General features: G+C 34.4%; 1 pseudogene; it reads left to right on the forward strand.

Moving 5' to 3' along the window:
- The first annotated feature begins 6042 nt into the window (after positions 1–6042).
- Positions 6043–6837, forward strand: LOC102840277 (annotated as a pseudogene).
- The last annotated feature ends 800 nt before the right edge of the window (positions 6838–7637 follow it).

The raw sequence follows: 7637 nt of genomic DNA on the forward strand, positions 1-7637 counted from the left end.
GCCAGGAACTAAGCCCCTCAGGTTGTAAGGCATTCCAAATATGACTAGGGAAGAGCTGCCTCCTCATTATTCTAATGGAGAAAACTTTTGGGACCTCCATTTGTTAAAGTAACACAATTCAAAATGAGAAGAATACACTACAAACATCCATTAATACTCTGAACATGAAATGTAAGAAGTTCAAATCTCCAAAAATTGGATGTTGGCAAAAATATTAAAAATCACAGAAAGACTGATATCCTAGGCATTAGTGAATTGAAATTGACATAGATTGGCCATTTTGAAATTGATAATCGTGTGGTTTACTATGCCAGGAATGACAAATTCGTGAGAAATGGTTTCACATTAACTTGTGAAAGAATACTTCCAGATCTATCTTGAAGTACCACACTGTCTGTGAAAGGCTAATATCTATATGCCTACAAATCAGACCAGTTAACACCATTATTATCCAAATGTACACATGGTGTTATCTCAAATTTACTTGATACAGCTTTTCTATATAGTGTCTTCTAAATTCCCACCAAATGATTTTGCAGTACCATACAAATAAGGATAACAGGTCTCTAAGGCTGGGATTGATTAGTTTTACCATCCAGCTAGTTTTAAAAAGAGTCATCTCAGAAGCAGAAACAGAAGATCCCGGGATCATCAAGAAGGAAGAACATGAGTGGAACATGAGATCCCTACCTAGAAAAACAGCGACAGAAGTAATGGCTGCAGAGGTGACAGCCTGGAGAAACAGATCAACTTTGGTGTCTAAGCTCATGGACTGATATAGAGACCAAGGAGCCACATAGCTGAGAGGCTGAAGACAAGAGCGATGCATGCCTGCAGTATGGCAGACAAGAGATGTTTCTGACTGAATTACTGCTGCATCTTGGGTTCGTTTTCATAATGAATTTTACCCTGTTCATTTTGGTAATAAACTACATAATCATGAATATTGTTATGAGTTCTGTGTAGCCATTGCCATGGTTAATTGAAAACAGATGTGAAGCAGAGTGCTGTGGCAGTGAGTGGTGGTTGGTGTATGAATAGATAAAGAAGATTGTAGAGTGGAAACAAATCTGTCTTCTGCTTCATAGGAATTGTACTTGGACTGATTTTGAGTTTCATTCTCTTATTTCCTTGTGAAATGAGAGTTAATCAGACATTGTCACCACATGGTTTTCCACACAGGAACCTTGCTGCTAAAAGTAAAGAGGATTTACAATATTAACTATTGAAGAAAAAAGACCACAGTCTTCTATATGGATTATACCTCAATGTAAATAAAACAAAAATCATCACAGTTGGGTCAATAAATAACATCATGATAAAGATTGAAGTTTTCAAAGCCTTCATTTTGCTTGGATCCACAATCAGCACTCATTGAAGCAGCAATCAAGATATTCGAAGATATATTGCATTGGAAAAATCCTCTGCAATATCACTTTAAAATGTGCAACAGCAAAATTACTGCTTTGAAGACTAAAGTGTGCCTAACACAAGCTGCTATTACCAATAATCTTATATGCATGTGAAATTTGGACAATGAATAAGGAAGATCATGGAGGAACTGATGAACTTGAGTTATCGTGTTGGATAAGAATATTAACGGTAACATGGCTTCCAGAAGAATAAATAAATCTGTAGTGGAAGAAGGAAAACCAAAATGCTCCTTAGAAAGTAGGATGGAAAAATGTCATCTCACATAATTTGGACATGTTATCAGAAGGGACCAGTCCCTAGAGAAGTGAAAGGTCATTGAGAAAGTAGAAGAGCCCCAACAAGATGGGTTGACACAGTGGCAGCCTCACTGGACTCAGTCATAACAACAATTTCAAAGATGGCACAGGACTAGGCAGTGTTTCCTTCTGCTGTGCATAGGCGCTCTAATAGTTGGAACCAACTTCTGGCACCTAACAATAATACCAAGTGATTTGTTAGTTTGTTTTCTTGTTGTCAATACAAATTTCTGGGTATTTTACTCAAATAAAGAATATGATAATATGAGTAGGAATGACACACATCATCACTGTTTTTAAAATGCTTTAGCAGTAATAGTAACTTACTGTTAAGATTGGAAATAACTCAATTTGATAACTCAATGTTCTCTGAAGAATGAAGAGCTGTATATTTATCAAATGACCAGAGTAATTGTTACAGGAGGGACATACCTGCTGTTGGTAGATTAATTCAAAGGATGTCTTCCAAAAAGAAATGGAATTAGAGGTATTCTGTTGTTTCCTTAGTAACAGGGCTTCTTGGAAGGAATTCTTGTATTTTTACACATATGCTATGCATATTTTTGCCAAACATGCCCTTCACCCATGGCATTTTCATAATTATGCTATGTTAATAACTTTATATTCTGCTGTATAAAAAAATAGCATTGCTTGCTTATGAAATACCTTGCAGGGGAGAGCAAGGTTGGTAAAAATCTATGTGCATCATTTCCATAAAAATAATATAGCTAAGTTCCATTGGTAGGTGTATCTGAGGAACTGTGGGAAAGTCTTTCAAAACATTATACTCAGAAGACCTTTCATTCAGGCAGCTCATTCTTTTCTTTCTCCACTGCATTTTGCTTTTCTAAAGCTTCAGTACTAACTCTGGTGTATTTTTCCCCTGTTGCTGTTGTTGTGTTCCATCAAGTTAGTTTCGGCTCACATAGACATTGTAACATTGTCAGAAGCAGCTGGTAAGTTTGAACCACTTATCCTACCTACCATGCCACTATGAAGTCTAAACATCAAGAGCTGCCTCTTAAATTGACTAATCTTTAACTATCCATGTTCTCCTCTGCCTGTAATTCCTCTGTGAAAACAATAACCATCTACATGTTCATATACAAACCTCATGATTATTTTAGTTCCACGAAAATAACCACACATAAAATTCGGGGAAAATTCTCATAAAATTTTATTGAAATTATGAAAATTATCAACTGTGTACATTTGGAGGGGTCAAATAAAGTTTAAATATATCATCTGGCCACATAAACATCTTTAAATTACATTTGAAAAAAAATTTTCTCTAAAATTGATTAATTGGGCATCTGGACACTATGGATATAACTGGCTACATTTCTGCTAGTTCTTTTCCTCCTGTCTTACACATTCTTCACCTAGACTGTCTCATGATATCCAAATATGCTTCCTCCCAGACTGTCTCATAATATCCAAATACACTTCCTCCTAAACAACTTCTCTTAAAAGTGAATAATCAAACCAAAAATATTGTTCAGGAAATAAAAGTGACTTCAATCTAACATTACAAAGTCATTATATTTATATAAGATAACGGTATGCTCTGCTTTTAATGAGGCAGTACAGTGTATACTTGTGTTGATAATTTCTTGTTTTAATTTCTTTGTTACAAAATATCAATAATTACATTGAAGTATTCCTTTGTGTTTGGTGATTCTTTATTTAATAGTTGTCATTGTTAGATGCTGTCAGATTGGTTCCAATTCATAACAAACCTCTGCACAACAAAACAAAACACTACCCAGTCCCGCACCATTCTCACAATCATTGCTACACTTGACTCCATTGCTGATGCCACTTTATGTTATGTTATTTTCTAATAATGTATGAGACACATGTATAATGAACAGAGTTCCCTCTTTAACTCTTGACTAAATCTGAAAGGCAATCACCCTTTTTACAATTATTTTTACACACTTAGGAACTATACCTCCCTTAAAAGACAACATTCAATTGCGTACTCATAAAAGGAATTGCATCAAGACACTGTGATAGTCAAGGTTTTGTGTCAACTTGGATTGACCAGGATTCTTAGTAGTTTAGTACTTAAGATTTCATTGTCAACTCCAATATGATATCTAATATGATGCAATTACTCTCATGCTGTGGTCTGATGTGATCCACTCTTATCTGATGTTATTATACTATATGTTGTAAATCCTCACTTTTATGATGTTAATGAGGCCAGATACAATCTATAGTATTAGGCTGTATCTTGAGTCAGTGTCTTGAGATATAAAGGGAGAATGAAGTGAGCAGAGCTCAAAGGGATCTACTACCAGCAACACAGAAGAACTATGAGTGAGTTGTATCTTTTGGATCTGTGAAGCTGCTAGATCCAGGAAGGTTGATGTCAATACATATGGAGATATCAAATGAATATTGAGTCTGAAAGGTAACAAAGACCTATTCCCAGAGTTGACAAAGAGAAACCCTTCTCGTAGAACTGACACTCTGAATTTGGACCTCTTTTGTTGTTGTCTAGTCCCTGATAATGTTATAGAATAAATTTCTGAGTGTTAAAGTCATATACTTTTGCTATTTCTGTTATAGCAACAGTATATAACTAAGACAGATAACAACTGCAGGCTCATTACTGACTGAGATGACTGTAGGGAAAATACAGTGCCATTAACTCTATCAGACAATTCACCAACCATTATTGCACAGCCCATGTTACGCATTGTAGATGCTAAGTGAACTCCAAACAGGATAGATCCCAAAATAAAATTATAAAGACTGTTCATAATCAAACTTTCTTAAACCAAAACAAACTAAGAATATTTAAAGCAGCTCAGGAAAAACGAAGTTACCTAAAAGGAGAACTGATAAGAATAACGTCTGATTTCTACATAGAAATCATGCAGGCAAGAAGACAGTTAACTGACATTAAAACTATTAATACAAAGGTATTGTCAACTAATATCATAATTATTAATGACTAAAAACAGGAATATCAATTTATAAACAAAAACAATTACAAAGTTAAAAGAAGAAATAGAATAGTTACAGATCTTCCAAATGGAGTGGAAAATAAGTATGTTTGAAGGTAGCACAGATTGCTTTAATCTTGGGAAGAAATTTTTAAATTACAATGTAATAACATCAATAACATCAAAATCTTTAAACTTCATCAAAATAACAATGAGGAAAATCAAAGATTTAGTACACATTAAAATAACAGCAATAGACAAAACATCAATGAAACTTACTAAAAAGGTAATCAACATAGAAAATTTATGAAACAAACAAACAAAAACCCAGCAGAATCACACCCACACACAAAAACACAGCAACATAAACAGGAACAAGTTCTTACTTGTTGAAAGCTACACTTAATACAAATATATTACATAAACCAATCAAGAGACAGAAATAATAGAATAAATAAGAAAACTGTATTCTTTAATATGCAGCCTACCAGAGGCCCACCTTAGACACAAAGCAATGATACACTAAAAATCAAAGGAAAAAAAAGTATCAAGCTAATGGCAATTAAAAAACAGCAGGAGTAGAAAACTAATTTCTGATAAAACAGACTAAGCCACAACCAGCATAACAGATAAAGAAGGACATGGTATTATTGTTAAATGGTCAACAGAACAAGAGGACACAACCATAAACCAAATCTATTCACCCAATGAAAGAGCTACCAAATACATACATCAGACTCTAACATAATTGAAAAGAGATATAGATATCTCCACAATGATAAGAGAAAACTTTAATATATCACTTTTGATAAAGGAAAGCTAGAAAAAAACTCAAAGATACAGAAGTCAACACAATCAGTCAACTCCACCTCCTAGACATGTACAAAACACTGTACCTCAAACAGCACAACATGCATTCTTTTTCCAAGCACATGGAACATTCTCTACAATACACCATATATTAGCACACAAAGTCAGCCTTGATGAATTTAAAAACACTGAAATACTGCAAAGCATCTTCTCAGATCACAAAACTATACAATTAAAATCATCAACAGGAAGATTAAGGGGGAAAAAATATGTGAAGATTGAATAATACCTTCCTTTAAAATTCTGGGTAGTTGAGTAAAGAATGGAATAAAAAATTCTTTGAATCAAATAATGAATGAAAGCTCAACATTCCAAAACTTTTAGTACACAGAAAAAGTAGTCCTCAGAGGACAATTTATAGCAATAAATTTACACATCCAAAAATAGAAGGAACTAAAATCAACACCAAAACCAACATTTTAAACAATTAGGAAAATATTATAAAAATAAGCCTTCCAGCCGTTTTTGGTTCTCTGAACAGCACCATGGCGGTCAGCAAGAACAAGCGCCTTACAAAAGGTGGCAAAAAAGGAGCCAAGAAAAAAGTGGTTGATCCATTTTCTCAGAAAGATTGGTATGATGTGAAGGCACCAGCTATGTTTAATATAAGAAATATTGGGAAAACACTAGTCATAAGGACTCAAGGAACTAAAATTGTATCTGATGGACTTTAGGGTTGTGTTTTTGAAGTGAATCTTGCTGATCTGCAGAACGATAAAGTTGCATTTAGAAAATGCAAGCTAGTTACTGACGGTGTTCAGGGCAAAAACTGCTTGACCAACTTCCATGGCATGGATCTTACCCTTGACAAAATGTGCTCCATGGTCAAAAAATGGCAGACCATGATTGAAGCTCACGTTGATGTCAAGACTACAGATGGTTATTTGCTTTGCCTGTTCTGTGTTGGTTTTAATAAAAACCACAACAACTAGATTCGGAAGACACCATATGCTCAGCACCAACAGGTCCGTCAAATCCTGACGAAAATGATGGAAATCATGACCTGAGAGGTGCAGACAAATGACTTGAAAGAAGTGGTTAATAAACTGATTCCAGACAGCATTGGAAAGGACACAGAGAAAGCTTGTCAGCCTATTTACCCTCTCTGTGACGTGTTTGTTAGGAAAGTAAAAATGCTGAAGAAGCCCAAGTTTGAGTTGGGTAAACTCATGGAGTTTCATGGTGAAGGCAGTAGTTCTGGAAAAACTAGTGGAGATGAGACAGGTGCTGAAGTTGAACGAGCAGATGGCTATGAGCCACCAGTTCAAGAATCTGTTTAAAATTCAGATTTTTAATCATGACAAATAAAAGAGCTTATTTGTGAAAAAAAATAATAATAATGAGCCTCCTATTACAAAATAAAAAGAAATAATAAATATTATTTTTGTTAAGTGCTGTTAAGTCAGTTCTGACTTGCAGGTGTATATGATTTCTGATGAAAAGCTGATAACTTTGTACCAATGATATTTCTGTTCAATATTTATCCTATATTGTCACACCATGATTTCTAATAAATATTACAGAATAAATAAAAGAAACAGAAACCAAAAACAACAGAGACACATGAAACTGAAAGTTGGTCCTTTTAAAGGATTAAAAAAATTTACAAACATCTGCAAATCTAACAAAGGAAAAGAAGGAGAATATGCAAGTAATGTGAATAAGAAGTGAAAGGAAAAATTTCATGATAGAACACATGTGAATAAGAAGTGAAAGGAAAAATTTCATGATAGAACACACAGAAATAAAAATGATGATAACAGAGTATGATATAGAACTGTACTTTAAAGTTTGGAAACACAAAGAAATATAAAAATTTCTAGAAACATACTCTTTACCTAATGAAATACAGAATGAAGTAGACAATTTCAATTAACCAATAACAAAAGACAAAATTGATCTTGTCAATAAAAACTCCCAACAAATATTAGACCCAGACACACTAGTGGATTCTACCAAAAATTCAGGATGAGCTGACCATGTTGTTGTTGTTGTTGTTAAGTGCCATCGAGTCGGTTCCGACCCAGAGCGACCCTGTACAGGGTTTCCGAGGGTGTAAATCCTTACGGGAGTAGAAAGC

The sequence above is a fragment of the Chrysochloris asiatica genome, unplaced genomic scaffold (assembly GCF_000296735.1).
Source record: "Chrysochloris asiatica unplaced genomic scaffold, ChrAsi1.0 scaffold00225, whole genome shotgun sequence".
NCBI classification, from domain to species: Eukaryota; Metazoa; Chordata; class Mammalia; order Afrosoricida; family Chrysochloridae; genus Chrysochloris; species Chrysochloris asiatica.